The following is a 21670-nucleotide window of genomic DNA, read 5'->3' on the forward strand; positions in this document are numbered from 1 at the left end:
AGGAGGGATGACCATAACTAAGTGTTCCTCTCATATTCCCAGACAACTCTATTCAATGGTTATTAATAGAAAATGAGACAGAGAGGAAGGAAGGAAGGAAGACAAAAGGAGACTAAAAGGGAAAAGAAGGGTGTGAGACATAGTGAAAGACAGAAGGACCAGTACCTTCACATCCACCTATCTTCATGAGTATAAACACTAATGCACTGAAACACAGCTAACATCCAAAATAAAACAAACAAAAAAATTGAACAGCCTCCCAGTAGTCTCCCTTGTGAAATAAATGGGAGTTTTGTGAGCAAAATACTAAAAACTTTAAGGAAAAAAAATTTAACTCTCATCAGTGGTACCCTGCAATAGCAGTGTGTCTGCCACATGAATCTGTTGGTAAAATGCAATTATCTTTCCTGTGTGAGGGGGGGGGGGCTCGTTTAGTTGGTGTTTGCCTTTGCCTGCTGATCATCAAGCGCCATTAATTAAAGCTTGCTTTGGTTCAAAGGATTTACACATCAGACGCACGCACACGCACACACATAGACACACACACACACACACACACACACAGATTGATTATTCTAACACATAGTTTATCTTTATCCAGTATTCCATTAGTAGGCTACATGCCTTTTCCCTTGCCTGCTCTTATATATTAAAATAAGGTGCGATACTGATGGTGATGATGTTTGAGAAAACGTGCAAATTACGCCACAACAGTAAAATAACTTCTAATTCTAATAACTTCTAACGTTGTCAAAATAGTTTATCCACTTTGACTGATGGAGTTTAGGCAAAAAGTTTATAATCTAGTTGTGAAAATGAGTCTACATCTACAATCTACAGACCAGCCAGAGAATGTGGCAGATGCAAAAGGTAGTAGGGGCTTCAAGTTCTGTGAGCCGAGTGTGTAGCTGACTGCTCTGGGCTAGCTGCTGCTGCACACACACACACACACACACACACACACACACACACACACACACACACACACGGTTGGAATTGTGGGCAAAAACAACACTGTGCGTTCTCGTCTGGGTGAATTATCACCATCTGTGAGACTTATATAATTGGGAATATAATTGGGATGTTTCTGTGTTCCTGTTTCGTTTTCTGTGTTCTTAAACACTGTTAGCAGTCAGCCAGGAGGAATCACATGAGAACTGTAAAACCACATCTTAAAAAGGGAGTCATAAACAACATTTACATTTATGAATGTGTGACTTCACCAATTAAGGGCATTATTCTGTTTTCAGGAGAGGAGAGGAGAGGAGACAAGAGGAGAGGAGAGGAGAGGAGAAGCTTGGCAGATGGATAAAATGTGTCTTCCCCACACCTAAACCAGATTACAGTTTTTGTGTTCAGTCTCTCACACATACATTTAGTCTGGCTGTCAGAAATATTGCTCAAAACTTCAGAGAAGACACAAACACACAGTTAGGTTCACAGATCAACTGCTACAAAATGCTCTGTTTCAAGCAAAGTATTTTGATGCTGCAAAGCTAATTTCAGTGACAACAGTATTAGGCAAAGCTATTATGGATATGTCATGAGCCATTTTGCTTTGGCAATGATTGTGTAATGGAGAACCGAGGCCAGACATGACAATTGGGAGACACAACAAAAAAAGCCTAAAAAAAATAATCCCCTGCTATTTATAGTCTGACGGGGAGAGGCATTCATGTTGAAGAAATTACTTGGAATTAAAGAAACTGTCAAAGTCTTTGGTAAACAGCTTAACTTCTCTCAGTGTACATTTTAAAAATAACTATCACATTCATAAAAACACTACGAGTCAAATGGGATTAGGAGATTATGAGTATGAATTAGGGTAATTACACATAATCCTTTATATTCATAAAGAAAAAACAGACTGCACACTTATCTAAGGTAATCTGTCACAGGGTGAAATGAGGTGAATGAATGACTAGCTGATGGCTAGCACACAGAGACAATTAAGACAACTGCATAACAAGTAAACAGACCTGTATGCAGTACAGAAGCACAATGATGACGATTTAAGAGAGGAAACAGAATGTAGAGAAGAGTGAAGTGAGAAGGAAGAAAGGTCAGTGAGGTTACAGAGAAGTAATGGAGATGTTAAGAGCATGTCTTGCTCCAGCTACAGGAGGTCACTCAGTCAGTGCTGTGTCCATTTGCTGGGGAGATGGAGGAACGGGTGGCTAGATGCATGGATGTAAGATAAAAAAAAGTCTCCTCCCATGCTTGTACAGAATGTTGTAACTGGCATTTTCACTGGAGGAGATCACACCCTCATCTTCAATGGAAGAAGTCTCACACATCCAGTAATATTTACTATTTCTTTTAAGATTTTGTAAATCGCTTTCAAATAACTCAAAACAAACACTGGTAGGTGTCTAGTCTGGTTTTATTTGGTTAATGACTGCATTGTTTTAGGAGTAATTAGAGCAGCTGGGCAAACAATTGTATTTCTGGAAATGCCTTTCTATGCTTATTTGTTTATTATGTATTATGTATGTACCGTTTTCATGGGACAGATGGCCCTTTTGTCACCTCTGCACACTGGGAATGGTTTTGTCAGCCATTGCTGTGTTTTATGGACATGAATCTTTCTGGTTGACATGATATCAGATGGCTGTTGTAGTACTGTAGCACTGTACTTTTAAGGCTCTCATTAACACTCATTCAGGCTCTGCACCTGCTCATTTGACACTACTAAACCACTACCAAGTCTGCTTGGCAGCTTGGTTACATGTCTCTAACTACTGAGTACTCCAGTTATTATAATGCATTTATTGAGACCTTTTTTAATGATTGTAGTCGCTATTGGTATGGGATATGATGAGTCCTGGGTGGAGGTAGTGGTAGCATAGCAGAAGATCAGCAAGGATTAGTATATGTAGGAGACTCAGCATGGGAAAAGAAAAGTTAGAAAAGAGAGCAAAAACAAGTGAGGGAGCCAGAGTAAGACAAAAAATACAGAGAGAAAGACAGTGACACAGAGGCAGATGAATAAAAAAAAAACAAGCAGACAAATATGTGTGTCCCAGAAGCAGTGGAGTGGTGAAGTCTCCCCCCAAACCTCCAACCACCCTACTCCCCTGCTGAGCTCTGGCACTGATCAGAGGAATAAGAGTCACTCTGCATTGCAGCCACACACTGGGACTAGAGGAAAAAACAGTGTCCCTACACTCACAGAGCATAATCACAATCACAAATCCAGGCACGCACACACACACACACACACACACCAACTTAACACTTCTGCATAAAATACACACAAAAACAGCAGAGCAGGAGTGCCCCACCAACACGCACAAACTGGCATTATACCTTGTCACCAACAACAGTACATTTTGCCCTCCACCCCCACCTTACCTCACTACAACACTGGCAAAAAAAGAAAAATTAAACTAGAGCAAAGTAAACTAAGGCTTTTTCAGCTTGCTGATGGCTGAAACATACACACTTTCTCTCTCACAAAAAGCCAATTATATATTACTTGAGAATATAGAAAAAAATGTACGCGCAAATTACCATTAGGAAGTGCTTGCCCTCACAGGACTCAGGCTAAGCTAACACACAAACATGCAAAAACCTTTAAATAACATGGACAAACATGCATGTACAGTTAGCATGGCCATGTATAGCCATGCATGCATTAAATAGGTTAGCACTCTTTATGGCTAAAATTATGATTTTACTTAATTTTGCAATCATGATTATTTGTCTCAGTTAGAAGAAAAAAAATATACTATTGCACTTTTATTCCTCAACATATTTTCTCTTTTTCTGATGGGTATTTGTAAAAGTAGCAGGTGCTAAACAATTGTTTTCATTGCTACACTATAATTAAAACTATTCATTTCGAGGGGGCAGCTACGGCCCTTTTCAGGGCACTGACAAGCATTAAAAAACACATCAATGTGGCTGAATACCATTATTTTATATGAATTATTATTATATAAATTATTATTGTATGAATTATTATTATTATTATTATTATTATTATTATTATTATTATTATTATTATTATTATAAGATTAAGATGTGCAATAAAAGAATAATGTTGCAGCCCTATCATTCACACATGCCTGTGAACAGACAAATAAATAAAACTTAAGTAATGATGGAGTGATCAGGTCTAACATGCCTATCAGGCTAAGATAACCCCTGCTGATACACAAAACAGATGGCACACTCATCTCTCTCAGGAAGGCAGCAGCAGAAAAGAAATTAAGGAGGACAGAGAGGATGGAGAGAGAAGGCGGGGTGTCCTTGGTTACATCAAGACGTGGATTAGCAGCATGGATTACTGTCACCAGATACCCTGTCTAGATCGGGGTTAGGAGGTCTAATCCACCACGGCTGTTAATATTACAAAGAAAGCCTTTGGATTGTACTGTCAACTGGATACATATCATATGAATGACAGAGAACTGACTGAGCAACTCTGACATTATGTACTACAGATGTAGCAATCATCCCAGTGTTTACAAGCATCAACGCTCTGCAAATAATACATTGTTTAATTTTTAAAGCAACCATTTTAAAATCTGCACCTACAATTTTCAAGGGAATCTTTCCCTGTTCAGTCCGTTAAAGAAAAAGAGAGTTTATACTAGATGCGGAAGTCTTTTATCAAGTGGTGTGACGTATAAATGCTTTACTTCCACATGACGGATACAGCTGTGCAGCATGTCATAAGTAACTGAGGTCACCTTAGACTGACGCTATTGAACCAAGGATTTCTCATTTGGCAGCTTCAACTCCTCTGTCCTCGCATCTCTCTCCCACATCCTGGTGTGGCTTCCTTGTGTCTTAGCTCCCCCGAACGATGCAAGTGACAGAAGCGAGGAGACAGCCCATATGACAGAAAAGCAGCCCATATGTAACGGAAATAACATGGTTATCCACAAAGACCCAAGGCAACAGTAAGAAACGGCAAAAAAGGGGCAAAAAAAGCAGAAAAGTAAAAGTATCCTGTGGCCTGGGAAGATACTGTACGAACGAAGCATAGCCAAGCGTAGTGAATCACTGATCCAGTATACAGTAAGTGTATCAAGCATAAACAAAAAGTTTGTGTCACGTTTTTTCGTGCTAGCTTGCCATCTATCTTTCTTTCTCTCCTTTTTGCTCTCCTAGAGCGGGTCTTCTTTGAACATTTCAAAGAAGGGGTTAAGGCAAAGATCCAACTGGACAACCTCTCTGGATTTTAGAGAAATAGCTGGCATCTGCCCATCCCTTTTCTTCGCTCAATCCCTTTCATTTTTTGCCACTCTCTCTTTTTCACATCTGAGATTTACTAATCCTCCTTACTAGGATAGGGTTCAAACACTCATCTTTCTAAAGTCAGGCCCCTCCAGAATGTTTTCTGTACAGAAATAATAATCTCTGCATTGCGTCTTTTGTAACAATATCACTAGTAGCGTTCCTACAATGCAAAGAGAGTGGTAAATGACTGAGTCCTTGAGGGAGTACAGCACTCAAACAGTCCTTGGTTCCAAAGTAAGGTCACTCAAACACAAACTCGGCGCACACACACACACACACACACACACACACACACACTTGGCACAGGCTGAGCCTTTGTGCAGTGGGTGCTGATGCAGGCTGAGATTGGTGGAGTGTGTTATCATCAGTACAGATCAAGAGGCTCTAATGTCATTAGGACTGTTGAAGAACCCACTGGCCTGCAGTCAATCGCCTCGCTCTGATTGGGTTAGACTGCGGCTGACTTCCTGAATAGGAGGGGCCTCTGTGTTTGACATAGGCCACATAGCAGTGGCCAGAGAGGGCAATTTACAGAGTGAACTTAATGAAGCTCTGAATTCAATTAGGATGACTGAGTCCTGACAAAGACACACAAGCAACTCATCAAGTGAGCATTAGGGACTTTAATCACACAAAAGATAAGTATTAGGATTGAAAGAGATTTATCTGCATTTATTAGCTGTATATAATGCAGAATAACAAAACAATAAGTAAAAACCAGGATGACCACTGCACACCTATGTTTGACATGTTTTAACAAGTAATGCTTTAAACAATCCCTTTCTAAGATGGAGTGTTTCAAAAAGCTTGAAAATTCGTAAGGATGAGCAGAGTGGAGCAGAGCGTTAATATTTCCCTTTAATCTATATTTAACAAGAAGCACAGATGACATATTTTGTATTAACAAAAGAGATCTCCTCGATCATACTTTTGAACTGCCCCCTAGTTATAGTCATGTTTTGCCATAAAAGATGTAATTTGCTTTAATTACTATAACTGTAGCCAAGAATATTTCTTAACTGGTGTTGCTAGGCACTGTCTGACAGCTGCTTTCATAGAATTTTAAGAAATTTAAAGCCTCTAGCTCTCTCTCGTTTTCCATTTCTCTGTCTTTCTCTCTCCCAATTCCCTTATTCCCCACGCTTACGGGCAGACAGGAATGCAGGGATGTGTAGACAAATCAGCTCTCGCTTCCATCGGCTGCCGACTGGCACCATTAAACTCCCAACACGTCCTCCCTCTCTTTCTCCATCCATCCATTCTTACTTCACCTGTACCTCTCCTCCATCCCTTAGCTCTTCTGTTATTTCATGAGTGTGATATTTCTGCCCCCCCACCTCCTCTCTCGTTATCCCTCTTTGCCTCCCTTCCCCTTTCTTTCTGTCTCATCTCTGGTTTCCAGTATCCCTTTTTCCTCTCGACACAGTAATTAATTATGAGTTGTAGTTTGCTTGAAGCTGAAATGACTGAATGTTTCGCTGCAGTAGGAGAAACAAGACACGTCAGAGTAGTGTGCTCAGTCTGTTTTCCTGTGTGCTTTGGTCAAAAAGACAGAAACGGCTTTCCTGTCTGTTACCTTCAAGGCAGGCTGGGTTCCTGCTCAACAATCATGGAAGTGCTTGTGTCTATCTAAATTAGAGCATTACTGTTAGCTGATAAGGACCACTAATTCACAGTGCAGAAATACCAAAGATATATTTGAAGTAAATAAGAAATAGTGTTGCCATAGTTTGTCCATCAGAGAGCATAGAGGAAGTGAATGTGAATATCAGTTGTCTGTCCACACAGACAATATAACTAACAAAGCCTTCCCAGCAGCAGGCATTCCCACACATACACAGGCATGGTGTGACCTCTTATCATGCAGTCAGGCTTGCTGAGTTGTGGTGAGACTTGATTTCCAGCAAAGGTGACATCCTTAAAGCTCTTCTTTCACATTTGCTCATCACTCTTCCCTGTCCCTCTTCCTTTTCCCCTGCCTGTCTTGCTCAGCAATATCCAAGCATGTCAGTGCCTCTGAAGCAGGTAATAAATCAGGAATTATAACACTTTAGGCCTCCAACTATAACACACAGCTTATGTAAGAATGTGGAGTGGAGGTTATTTGAATGGGGTGGGGTGGGAGGTGAGCTGGTGAAGCCTCTTGACTGGGCATGGAGGGAGCCAGCAAGAAGAGGAGGTAAAATCAATGTAGAAACTAAAGCTCTGTCTTCCCTTGGTTTTAGAGTTTCCCTTATTTGGGGTGGCCCTCCAAACACAGAGCTACAAGAGCTAGTTATTTATGTTATTGATCAAACTTGTGCACTTCCTGCTACAACATGCCATAATGTCTGTTGTGGCAGACACGAAACCCCCACACACACACAAACGCATGTACACACACAAAAGCTCAGAGCCTAAGGGAAGGGTGCAGTAGAGTTGGATAGCTGTGGTCCAGGTTGAGACAAGCCCAGAGACTTCTGGTTCCTTGAGGGAAAGCACATAAATTGTTACCATAACATCTAAATACCATCAGATCTAAACCACTGGCATCATGAAATAGAATATGAAAAACAAATGTGTATGAATTGAAAGAACACAAGCCCACAGAACTGTCAAATGCCCCACATAGTGCTACAGTCTTGCACAACAGATAACCACTGAAAATGTATTTTCACAATATTTCAGGACAGTTATTGTCACCATGCCATCTCTTCAAAGTAATCCCTTTATTAAGACTTGATATAACGAGTTCCACCCTTTCAATTTGTCATATGTGTATTGATTATATTAACTTGTATGAGTCACACTCCGTTTTGCCAAGTAACCCTCCAGTATTAACATCCAGTAATACTTAATCATTCACTCTACTATAACACATAAAGACATTGATAACATAGTCTGGATGGCGTTTATTTCCAACTGGGCAGCTAATGTGGCACTAGGAAAAAAACATATAAACAAGCCAAACTAACTGTTTCTGAACTCACTCATTGGCTAAATCATGTTTTCTGGCTGAAGCGCTGTAAACAGGATGAGGCCTGCCCCAGTTTAGATCTTTCGTCATGACAAATAAAGCTACTGACCGCAGTTTTATGCTTTCTTTATATCTTTTTGTCTGTTTCTCCCTCTAAATACTTTTATCAGTGACCTGTCTGTATCCACCGCATTCCCCGTCTTCCTCCCTTACTGTTGCTGAACAGAGCTAAAGCAGACTTGACCTCTGAGATTAACTTCTAAAACATGAAAGCTTAATAATTTAGAAGGCTTTGTGGTGATCATAATAAAACGTTAAACTGCTGCTTTAATTCACTCACTCTGTTTCTACACCTTTATTTCTACACTCTTTTCTTTTTAAAATGTGTCTTTCAGGTATCTGAAAGTAGATGTGCACAGTATGTGAGGTTTGAAAGTGTGTAACCAAATGTGTGTGGTGATGTGTGTGCATGTGTTGTGAGCTCAATACAAAGGACAAGGAATAAACTATTGGACAAAAACACTTACATTAAGCCATCCTATCTTATCCCATTCCATCACACACACTGTTACACACACAGACCATAGAGGAGCACCATGCACATATGTGAGCTCATCACTGCAGTGATTGATTTGGTTTGCTTGAAGCGCGTGGATTACAGCTTTCCCTTATAATCTGTAGTGGTGATGAAGAAGAGTCTCAGATCCTGGTTTTAATACGCACAGCTGGAAAGAGGTCAGTCGACTGGCCTGTAGTGCCCTTTTAAATTGTTATTTTAATTTGTTGCTGTAATTCACGTTGAACTGCCTGCTAAATTGAATTAACTCTTTACTAATTAAATTAAAAATGATAAATAAAAAATAAAACATAAAAATAAAAATAAAAATAAAATGATAAATTAAAAAAATGACACCCATAAAATACATTGCCATCCAATTCAAAATCAGCACTAACTACAGCCTCATACATTACCACTGTGTTAAATCAACATATCATTTGTCACGTCAATGGAAAACTGAACACTGCATTGGACGTTGATGCACCGTCTTGTACAACACAAGCATGTCTCATCTCTCATGTACTTCTGACTGTGTCTTATTCTTAACTTTGTGGCTGCCTCAATTAGAAAGAAAAATATGACCTTATTTCCGACTCTGCTTTTGAAAAAGGTACAGTATGTGTCATACTTTGTCATTCTGTTCACATGCCCATCCAGTGTAAATTACCTAGGTATAGGCCATGTGGGATAGATGGAGAATGTGGGACATGCTAGTGAAGACAGAATATCTACACCTGCAGAAACTTGCAGCTCTGCGGTAATGGTCTCACAAAACTGAAAAATGTGCAGTTTGACAGGATGTGTCAAACGTGCCCTTCCAGCCACTGAGATATCCCACTTTTATATACATTCAGCAAATGGTGCTATATTATAACTACTGCCTGAAAAATAGCAAAGACAGAGAGACAGAAGAAGAAGCAGCTGGCACGATTCAGCATAAGTGGAGAAGTGAATGTGTCATTTCCCTAAAAGGTCAAAGTAAAAAACGAAGATGAGTCGATAGTCGCTTTCACAGCGCAGAGAAAGCGAAATAACACTAATGCCATTACCATAACAAATATCGGTGATTATATAATGTGATATTTAGGCATCTCCTCAAACTAAATATCTTCACACTCCATTCCAATTATCTCTAAACACGTAACTAATGTGCACACATGCATAACATTTCTCCCTTTTTAAGTAATTCTTCTACTGTCTAATAAAAAAAGTATGTATCTATCTAAACTACTAAAACTAATGTTGGCATGATGCCATTCTAGGTAGTAATTGCCAATAATTGAGAATAATTACAGTGAAGAGTCTCCTTTGGGCTTTCAATGAAAATGTTGACTGTTAATATGTAATTGATGAGTCGAAAAATTTACCACGGAATTCATTCATGCAGCAGGTGCATGCCAAACTCATGTCCATTAAGGTGAATTTAAACTAAATACACAAACATATTCATAGAGATTCTGCAGCCTACACATTGGAGATGATGGTGGTGCTAAGAGTAATGCATGCTAATAAACACTGTATGTGAGGTGCACCTACATAGTTTTCCTGCACCCCTTGCTGTGCTTGACTGCAAAGGGAAGGGTCAGAGCTCAAATGCTAAATCAAAGTGTGTTAACTGGCAGGTCAATGGAGGTGATGGCCTTCAAGTAATTTAAAGGAACACGCCAACTTATTGGGACATTAGTCACCGTAACCCCCAGAGTTAGACAAGTCCATACATACCCTTCTCATCTCCGTGCGCGTTGTAGCTCTTTCCGACGGCTCCACCGGTAGCTTAGCCTAGCACGGATCCTGAAGGTAATTGGTTCCAACTAGCCTACTGTTCCGAATAAGTGACAAAATAACGCCAACATGTTCCTATTTACATGTTGTGATTTGTATAGTCACAGCGTGTACAAATAACAAGGTCACATGAGACACAGCCATCTTCTAACCGTAAACAAACTGGGAACTATATTCTCAGAAAAGCGAAGCATTTCGACTCTCTGTCCGGTGCTTCTCAGGTGCAAGCATATCACTCCGCCCAAGTAGCAGAAGTAGTCCCAATAAGTTGCCGTGTTCCTTTAAACAATATGTGCTGTTGGAGTCAATTATATTTTTTATATAAAAAAGTATTTAATGTGTGGATATGCACTGTGTGTGTGTGTGTGTGTGTTCTTGTTTAACTATATTCGTGGGGTCCAAAAACCGGGAGTACAGTATACTTGTGGGGTGACGGGTCCCCACAAAGATAGTGAAACGCACTATATGTATGTGTGTATGTGTGTGTGTGTGTGTGTGTGTGTGTGTGTGTGTGTGTGTGTGTATGTAAGGAGAATGTCTATTCAGCCATAAATCTACACCACAAGCCAAATGTCAGCGTCATACTTGGTCTGTGATGTCCTGGGGCACAAAGAGGCATCTGAGAGGAGGAGGGAAGAAAGGTCTAGTGGGACGAGGGCCATGATTAAATGATTCACAGAATCCACCCTGTCATCATTCCGGAAGAAGCTACAGACTCATTCACACTTTCAATCACTTACACACATGCACACACAGATTACAAACCAAAGGCAGTGTACAGCATCACAGACAAAAAATCCTAACTGCGACAGGATCCCTTTGGCCTTGTATACCAACATCATACTGCCCACAACAGAAACATGGTGTAACTGGTGTTCAACTTGTACAGACTTCACATTAGAAAATTGAGTAGTGTTGCAAAACAGTTTGGTCTACGGCTGCTGCCATTGGCTGTTGGATATGGTGGGTGAGCTAACCCAGGTTTGAGAGAGAGCCACTACATAGGAAGGTAAAACAGGTGTCAATGTGTGGGAATTGTGCCAGTATGAAGAGTTTTGTTACAAAGCAGGTTACCAACCCTGTTTTTTTATGTATCAAACAGCCAATGTAAATTAGGGTTATGTCGACACATAGCCACCCCTAGGTCAAATATTAAACAATAAACTTCATCCATCAACCATCACACAGGATGCAAGGTTGTCGTGACAGTAGTTGACTTATAAAAATCCATGTTGATATTAAAGAGATGTGGACAAAACACTGGTTATTTCCGTCATACAGGCAGAAAACTATATAGCTCATGATTGAATTGTTATTAACATTTCAGTATAATTAATATTAGATTTCATTTGCTAAAAGAAATGTATGCAGTTTGACATCAATACAATAATGTACACAATTAACAAGAAAAACATTCTTGAACATCAGCTGGGAATATGTGTGAGCCATTTCACAAACTGAGAGGTGAATAAACTAACTTCAGGCAGGTTAACAATCTATTACATGCCTTTCTACAGCTCCTCCCTCCCTCCCCACTGTTTGTCTCCCCTCAAACTTTCCCTCTCAATTCTCTCTAAGCCTATGTCATAAACACATCAGACAAGCTTTCTACCCAGCTGCCGTTCACAGTGGCAAGTGAGAAGATGCAAATTGGTGTTTTACCCCTGCTCTCTCACTCTTCCTCCCTTTCCCCCTTTCTGCTTTCGTCTCTCCACAGTTGGTCATGGCCATTTTTATACTTTGATTTTCTGCTAGCTTTACCTCATCATATTGCTTTTCCCAGATACATGGAGAAAACCTCTTACACACACCAACTTACACATGGACAAACTCACACACACACACACACACACACACACACACACACACACACACACAGTGCGTTTCACTATCTTTGTGGGGACCCGTCATTGACATAATGCATTCCCTAGCCCCTTACCCTAACCTTAACCATCACAACTAAATGCCTAACCTTAACCCTTGCCCTCACCCTAACCATGACCTAATTCTAACCCTAATCCTAAAACCAAGTCTTAACCCTCAAACAGCCCTTTAAAGTTGTGGGGTCCAAGATTTTTTGCCCCACAAAGCTGTCCGGACCCCACAAGTATACTGTATTCCCGGTTTTTGGACCCCACAAATACAGTTAAACAAGAACACACAAACACACACACACACACACACACACACACACACACACGCACAACTATCTGCTGGTAGCCAGATTTGCCAGTGGGCCCAGAACAACCCAATCAAAGCTCAGCTGGAAGGAGTGCCATGACAATGCAGAACGGATGAACACAAAGAAAGGGGAGGGTGGAAGCAGGGATGAAAACCTCTTTTAGAACTTATTATTTCTCCACAGTTACATTTGTAGACTCAGAGAGAGAGAGAAGATGGCCTTTTTTTGAGCCAACAGAGAAAAAAGTCAGAGGGAGGATGCTTGATGCAATACCAAATTGGCTCACCTTTCCTCTAGTCTATCATTTGGGGATTGGAGTAGTGCTGATGTCTCTAGCAACTTCCAGTGCTCTGTGTGGGAGGTGGCAGAAGGAGATGTGTGCTCAGTAAAAAAAGGCATGGTCATAACAGCCAAGACATTGTCCTTATTGATACTACTTGACATCTTGTCGCAGCAAAATTATCTCAGCTCTCTTTCTATGTTAGTATACCGTATATCATTGTATATTGGTCTTCCGATCAGACTAAACAAGCAATTTGAAGACATCAACTTGGGTTCCGGGAGCTTGTGATGGACATTTTTTTAAACTTTTGAATCAACCTTTATAAATAAATGTTTCATCAGAAGAATAACTGACAGATTAATCGATAAAAAATTGTTAGTTGCAGCTCCATCCTGCTCAGAAATCTGAAACTGATGGAAAATAAATGTTGCTGTTGCTCAGGGTAGTATGAGCACCAAATAAGCACCACACACTCCATCAGTCACTGTTTTCAAATAGAGAAGACTTTCATTGTGGTAGAGGACCTTAAAATCCAGGCAATCTAACAGTCATTGTAATCAATACGGAGTATTGGCACCTTTCTCTCACTGCTGATAAAAGGTAAAGTAAAGGTCAAATGTCCATCACAGTATCAACCTATCATGTCTCTTTAGTGCCTCCTGCTATTTTTCAAGGCAAGCACAGCAGTGAGGACAATTTCTGTGGAGGGGCGCTCAGTTGACAAATCATGTTTCCATAGGAACGCTGTTAGTTGCGTGGGTGGCAGGTAAGGATGCTGTGTGTCACTATAGTGAAAAGATTTAATAGCTAAACAAGAATACAAGCTTGAGATGGCAGGAAGCTTTCAGCGTTCAGTTGATGATTCTTAGTCCTGCAATCTTTTACAACAGGGGAGGGAGTGAGAAATGATGACATAAATGAAACATGGGTCAGAGTTGAGGGATGATATCATGTGTGAGTAAACACTTCCTGCAGATTAACCAGATTGACGATTCATGAATTTGGGGAGAGACAGAGAGATTTGCTAGGGTACATGGCAAAACTTTTGACGTTCCAGTGCAGTCACCTTTTTCCTGGCAAGTTTAATCACAGCAATCAAAAATCAATACCCATCAGTAATTAAAGTCTGAGGCTTAACCAAAATAACAAATAGCACATGTTTTATTCCAGGCGAGCAACAAACTTCTTCCTGGTACTTGGCGAGAGTTGGGCACTGGCTAAGAGTCAATCACTGCATTCACAAACAAGCCATTCCAAATCCCATCAACAGAAGAAAAAAAAACGCTCAAGAAAGGCAAAATCCCAAACTCAAAAGGGAGTAGCACACAGGGAAGAATAACATGAAATCCCAGTGTAAGCCTTGTTAAATCTCTCCGTAACATCCCCAACATTATGCTGCTAGACTATGATATATCCAGAGGGGAGGGGGGTGACAGGAGAAGGTGGGGTGATGCGGCGAGGGTATTACAGTACTGCCTTCTGGCTATAGCGCGGCAGCCCGCTGTTTCACAATTACTGTGGTAACACTGCATACTGATGCCCCCTGACACCACTGACACTCGGAGAAGACAGGAAGTGTGAGAGAGAGAGGGGACGAGAAAGAGTGGAACAGAGTGTGTGGGGGTGACACACTTAATGATGAATTGTCTGGTCATCCCAATAGGGGATCCCTCCTTCTAGGAAACAACATTATACTATACAAATCTAGTAGGCAAACATAGTTATCACATTCTCAGTATATTTTTTCTGTCAACACTACTCAGTATGGCCAATCCTACAGGGGTCTAAAAACACTTAGCACTACACTTACACAACACAAACTTTTTTAAATAACAGCAATAATACAGTCATTTTGCATGGTAATCTTAGTATTGTTCCATAGTATTTTGTTCACAGTGCAACCTGTAGAAAGTCTAATAAAAGCTTTGTGCATGCATCTACTGAAACCTTTTAACACTGGTGTTGTTTTCTTATTTCTAAGATGTGGTGCTTTGAGAATTCACCCCCCATAAGAAGTCACTGACCTTTTTCAGCACTTAGCGCCATAAGCACATATCCTCTTTATAAGTTGAAACAAGTTCAACTTTTCTGAAACACAGTGCACATCAATGTCACTCCAGAGTTCCTACAACCAATACGGTTGAAGCAACGCTAGGACCAGGGTGCAGTGTCAAGAGCATACATACTACTGGCAACAAACCGACATTAACCTACTACATGTGGATGGCACTGCAAGCCCTAATGCTTGCAAAAAGTTGACCTGTGGACACAGGTCATAATAATATTGTCATACAAAACTTTAGAATTGCATGCTTAAGTAACACAATATCAAAACATTTTTTGTTCCTACAGTAACATTTAAAATAAACTTTTGCTATTGAAGGAATGGAGTGGTGAGAAAAATAGATAGATAGATAGATGGGATAGATTACATGCCATAAAAATGTTGGTTGTAGGTTACATGATCAGAATTGAGAGCTCTGAGGTATTGTCTGATATGGATGAATCAAACGTGTGTGCACACATGCATGCATGCATACTTAAGCATGCATGCCCATGCTTCTTTGCAACAGACAGGATGAAAACGGAATTAGGGGCCTAATCCTCGCGTGGATTTAAGGCGTCGGAGCGGGAGCAAATGAGAGAAAGAGGGGGGAAAAAATGCCCCAAGACCATCTGCAATTTTCTCATCATTTCATGCGTCTGAAACAAAACGAATTTACGGCTTGTCATGCTCGGCTTGGCACACACAAACATAAGAGCCAATATACCACAGCGTGTCACCTGCCGCTGCATCAAAGAGAGCTGGTTATATATATATATATATATATATATCACAGCTTCATTTGAATCATAGAGACCTGGGAGAAACGCTTTATATGGTCTTCTCAAAAGGAGCAGTCCGGAAAACATACCGATATGTTGAGGCCTTTCTACATCTCCCTGATTCCTATCTAAAACAGCAACATTCCATGTCTCCTTCTTACTTTACATCGTGCCTCATAGGTCATTTCAATGTCACAACATGGGGATTTTTCCCCCAACCCTACACACAAACACAACACAGATAAAGTTATGTGCTTGGCAGCTTAGAGTGAGGCAGAGAGATATGGGACGAGAGAGCTGGAGGCAGAAACAGTCAGTGAGAAAGAAGAATTGAGAAAAAAGATGAAAGGAAGCATGAGAGAAGGCTGGAGGGAGAAAATAAAAGTGGTACGACTGTGATATAGTAACATGTACATGTATTGGGCCCCGTTATAAAAGGCACGTGACAGCTTAATAGGACTGGCTGCCAAGATGAAAAAAGAAGTAAGAAGTTTTGAACAGCAGGATATGGGCACACACACACACACACACACACACACACACACACACACACACACACACACACACACATACATCTTCTCTGTAGGACTCACACATTTGCTGAGTAAACTATTCAGAGGAGAACAAAGGTTCTCATTAAATTGGATGCTGTGATGCATATTGATTTCTCCGCATAGAATTCACAACGCCTATTGTTTGGAGATCCTCACTTCAGATCTCTGCTGTCATTGCTGTAGCGAACATCAATATGCAGCTGTGCGGTGCATTACCAAAGGGTTAATTACATACTTGTAAGCAATTAATGTAGCGTAGAATCCTACCCCAAATTGGAATTTAGAGCAAAACCATCAAGCTGTCAGTCAGTGATACCATCTTTCTAAGACTTTGAACATAATATTGTACATCAAGTTTGAAGCCTACTCTAAGGTCAAGTCCATACAGGCAAGATAACAGGGACAGAGGTTTTATGTGGCAAGTAAAGGTCTAAGATAACTGTAACTGAATGGCTATACATAAAAATGTAACTCCAGTTATACAATAAAGTGTTAAAGCTCTCATCCTAAACAAAAGACATTGACTTTCCAAATAAACAAATACACTAATTGTAGAGGAGTAGCACGTCCCCAAAAAAAAATATTCATTTTTATGCTAGCCCTGCAGCCATTGCTAAAGAATCCTGTGTCTAACTGTCCTAAAATATGGGAGTCAGATTATGGTGTGAAGAACAGTTGGTGACACGGAAATACAATTTGCAATCTTCTCTGTGGTGTTTGGTGGCACAGGAAAGGACTAATTGGACACTAGCCTGCGTCTGGTAGTCCTGTCACAGCCCGGAGGGGTTTAAGTGAGAGAGAGAGGGAGAGAGAGAGAGAGAGACAAAAAGAGAACGAGAACAAACAGAGAGCTCCATTCAGGTCCAATCCATAGACACATCATTCAGTTTGACATGACGATACATCTCTGTGACTAGAGTATTCATATAGGGCCTCACCAGGCCAGTCACAGATGTATCATTCACACCCACACACACAGACAAACACACTTCTGCTGAGTCTTGCCCCTGCTACCAGACATTTATATCACTACGGATAATCTTTCTAAGATTCCCAATTCATATTCATTCACAGTTGCCCCTCTTGACATGAACACATTACAAATGTTTCTATGGAGCTTATTCTTGTAAGTGCACCGCCCCCAAAATGTAGTGAATGTCTTTACTGCCAAGGCTGAAGTGAGAGTTTATCCATTAGCAAGCCATAATATTGACAGGGCCGTGCTCTCCGGGTCCAAACTCCAGACTTGTAGCCGTAACATTGGCCGACAGACAGGGGGTAGTATGTCAATGTGAGGTGCTTACAGGCCGATAAAGGCTGCTGTTCCAATTTCTATAGGCAGGCCTTGATGGACAGCACACAGGAAGAGAGGGAGAGAGATTCTAAGTGGGGGAGGAAGACTGAATAGTGCCAAGTGCTCTTACAGCCTCTAAGAGTTTAGAAATGAGCTGGAATTTGGTGAAAGGACAAGGAGGCAAGACATATATGAGATAGGATTATCAAAATGCTCAGAAACTAAATGTCTTTCCCTTAAGACCTTGACAGCAGCAGAACACACACACACACACACACACACACACACACGTATACAAATCCTCTAAGAGGACCATCACACAAATAGGAACATTACTGCACATTACTATTGAAAAGAGAGAGAACATTTTGCCCTGTGAGTGACTTACTCTCCTTTAGCTCACAATTGCCAGTTGCACACAGTAAAACAGCAACTAATTAACCACACATCACCCAGTGGTATCTACTGTTTGTTTGTAAAGTTTTATTTCAGCTGTCTGTCAAATAACCACCAGAGTGACTTGGGGGCCAAAGCAGATTCTCTTCATGAAAAAAGCATGAAATCCAATAATATTCCAATGGTTTTCACCACCACCCCGAAGCACATCTAAACATATGTAAATGCTACAAAACATCATCTATGGAAAAAAAATATTATATAATTTCCTAAGTAAAATGTAATAAATGAATAAACATGCATATTTCATTGCCAATAAACAAATCACACATTATGTTACTGTGCAGTTGAAACAAAATCTAAATTGATGTCAATAAACGCCTAGTATATGGGATCAATCATTATCTATCCAGTGTACCAGCCTGTGAAGCCACACTGCCCCTCATGGTTTTTGCAGGATATAGCCTCGTCCCTTCAGCCACACTCTGACGATTGTCCAATAAAAACAAGGGGATCGTTAGAAAATAAAAAATAACCCACACAACTCAAAACCTATCATGACAGTGCTTGCAAGACATCTGTGCAACAGCAATCACACAACGCTGTTAATTACGTATAGAGTTAAATCAAAGAGCGTTTGGAGGGGCGACACTGAATTGATGCATTGAGTCTGGAGTGCAGGTGGATAGACGGAGGAAGAAACTGGCAGAAGGGCTCAAAGTACTCAGTGCGACTGCTGTACTAGGGATCAGCATTTTGCATAGGCTGGAGCAGCTGTTTTCTGTGCATGAGGTGCAAGAGAGAGGGTGGGAGGAAGGGTAGTAAGGAAGGGGGGTAGTGATGGAGCAAAAAAGAAACAAAGTACATCCATGACTTCAAAAGCTGCATTTGGATTCAGGGACCTACATCACACTTTTGAAACTACAACGTGTGCTGAAGAGTCTGCACTGTTACTTCCCTTGCTTAAATGTCTTAATCAGCTCAAGCACCAACAAACTTTCCCATTCGAGTATGGCACTGATTCCAGGGATGGCACACAGATAAGCTGCAAAGGGGATGGTCAACCTTGTGAACTAGACTAAAATTTAGACAAAAACAGAAGTAAGATACTGTATAGAGAGCAAATGCATTGTATTTACCTATCTTAAACATTCAGCATTGAGAAAAAATGACTCATCATTGTTCATCATCACTCTCTATGTGGCACGACTCCAACATGGGTAAAAGTGCAGAGCAAACAAGAGGAAGGTGATTTGTGAATGTCTATCCAAATATCTCAAAATCATCTCAGAAAATCAAAGTCACCAAGTTTGTTTAACTGTAATTGGGATTGAACTTGAATTCAACTTTCATGCCATATTTATGAAAATAGTAAAATAGACAGGCGCAAACATCAAAGGTCACACATTTGGCTCTCTTGTCTTCTTTACTACTATAGCCTATCAAAACAAAAATCCCACAGATGTTTTTCAATAGTAAAAAATAAATACAAAATAACAACTTTAATCATAAATTACACACAGCATAGGGATACTATACAGCCTACCATAGGTGATACAATTCCATGATTTAAGATAAAGTTACATGTAGCCTAGCTCTCCTTACTGCATACCACAGAGAGTCCCTCTAGATATATTACAGTACAATGTTTCTGTTAACTTGAGCGTCCCTAAAGTCAAGCCCTTCCCGAAGCGCTCTGTCTGAGGCACATCGTCAAGTTCAAAAGCTTTGAGAGAAGACCAGCGTATCCTAGGGATTCTGAACCTGTTAGGGTTTTAAATTGCATAACACAAAGTGCGTTTTCCACAAATTACAAAGTACAATCGACACAGCTACTCTAAAATTATAAATGTGCGGCTACATTGTGAGTTCTAAAAAATAATAGCCATACACTGGATAGCCTACTAGGAGACGTTTAAGGCAGAAATACGAGAAAATCATTCATATGGATTGTCCGATTGTGATGGTAGCCTACTATAGAGAACCCGTTTAGAAAAACTCTTCATAGTATACCATGCTTGAATAGTTTATGGCTACAAAAAATCATCCCAACGTGCATCCCTAAAAATGACATGCTCATGAACTTTTCTAAAAGAACCACGCGGTGTTCATCATTCTAAATCCCAATGTTTCACATCAACCTTTTACATTTTGTCCGTTTCCATTATTTAGAGCCGATCACAATCCGATCGCAATCCACGTCTACACGCCACTAAATGCTAGTCCTATACGCACTGGGTTTATCCCCGAAGGCACTGCGTAAATCCGACGCGGAATCCCCGACAAATATATCAGTTTTAACCTTCACAGTTAACGTGGCAAGAGGAACAAGCACAATTTGGAATGCAGGTCTCTCTGGCTTACAGTGGATGAAGGGCATGAATGATATGAAGCGTCAAACGGAGGGAATCCAGTCAATAAATGGTCCCAAGTTGAGAGAAATTGCACGTCGTTAAAATGTTCTGCAATCCTTCCCGGGGCTAGTTGTACCATCCAAATAGACAGGTTTGGTATGAAACCCGCTCGATCGCCGGTGTGCGCAGAGCGGGCATGGCGCAGCTAGAACAGGTGCAACACGCCTCCCGTCACCTGGCTGGTGCAGTGGCAATCTCACACCCAAAACACGACTATAATGGCACCAAAGCACCCTGCAAACAGTCCTGGCTGTGGAAACTAACGCTGTGTCAAGCCTCTTACCTGTAATCTATGCAGATATCACTTCACAGCCGCAGACGCATCGACACTGCGGATAAGAGGCACGTCCAGAGCAATTTCCAACTCCTCTTACTCCCCCCAAAAATGACAAATGCTTAGAATACTGTTATATCCTGATCAAACGGCGTGTCCACTTTAAATCCCGGTAGATGTGTAGTAAGAAGGCAATTCCTGCACTGGAAAAAGAAATAGCAGCAGACTTCCAGCAGCATCCCCGATCAGCAGGACCTTACTATGCCGCTCTGAGCGCTATGAGACCCGGGAGCTGTACCTCTCATTCCCCGGCGAGGACGCACTTTGCATGCCGTTGGAAAAGCCGCTGCGCCGTATGGGATACCGCAGGAGGCTGTGCTTGTGTGCGTGTGTGTCTGAGCGTGTATGTGTGTGTGCGTGTAGAGCGCGTGTGTATAGATGTGACTCAGTGCGGTGCTCCTGCAAAACTGAGGTGCTAAGGGGGCAGCAGCGGAGTGCGAATGGGAGAGAGGGAGTGCGGGAGGGAGAGAGAGGGAGTGCGAGAGAGAGAGAGAGAGAGAGAGAGAGCGAGAGAGAGAGAGAGAGAGATGTGAGCTGCCTCGGAGTTTGAAGCTTCGCAGCGGATCTTGAGGATCTTGAGGGACTGAGTACGAGATGGCGCTTCGCCCGTTGCAAAAGGCGACTGTTTTTACCATTTTGCCTCGCCCGCAGTAACATTTCTGGTCTGGACGGGGCTGCTTTTGAGTTAGCCTACATTTGTTCGTGGCACCTACCCTAAAGAGGCTTAGTCTGAGCACTATACAAAACAACAAACCATTTATTACCACGTTTATGGTCAAATTTCGTTTAAAGACAGTGACAAAGTGCCTGCTGAAATGAGACAATTCCAGTGTCCAATGA

The 21670-nt window shown here is 41.1% G+C and overlaps 1 protein-coding gene across 1 annotated transcript in view; it reads right to left on the reverse strand.

The window, feature by feature from the left end:
- Nucleotides 1-21224, reverse strand: part of plxna4 (plexin A4) — a 236484-nt gene extending 215260 nt beyond the window's left edge. The window contains exon 1 of the mRNA XM_078242869.1: nt 20780-21224. The gene's annotated coding sequence lies outside the window, so the exon portion shown is untranslated. The remainder of the gene's footprint in view (nt 1-20779) is intronic.
- Between the last annotated feature and the right edge of the window lie 446 nt (nt 21225-21670).

This window comes from Sander vitreus, chromosome 23 (genome assembly GCF_031162955.1).
Source record: "Sander vitreus isolate 19-12246 chromosome 23, sanVit1, whole genome shotgun sequence".
NCBI lineage: Eukaryota > Metazoa > Chordata > Actinopteri > Perciformes > Percidae > Sander > Sander vitreus.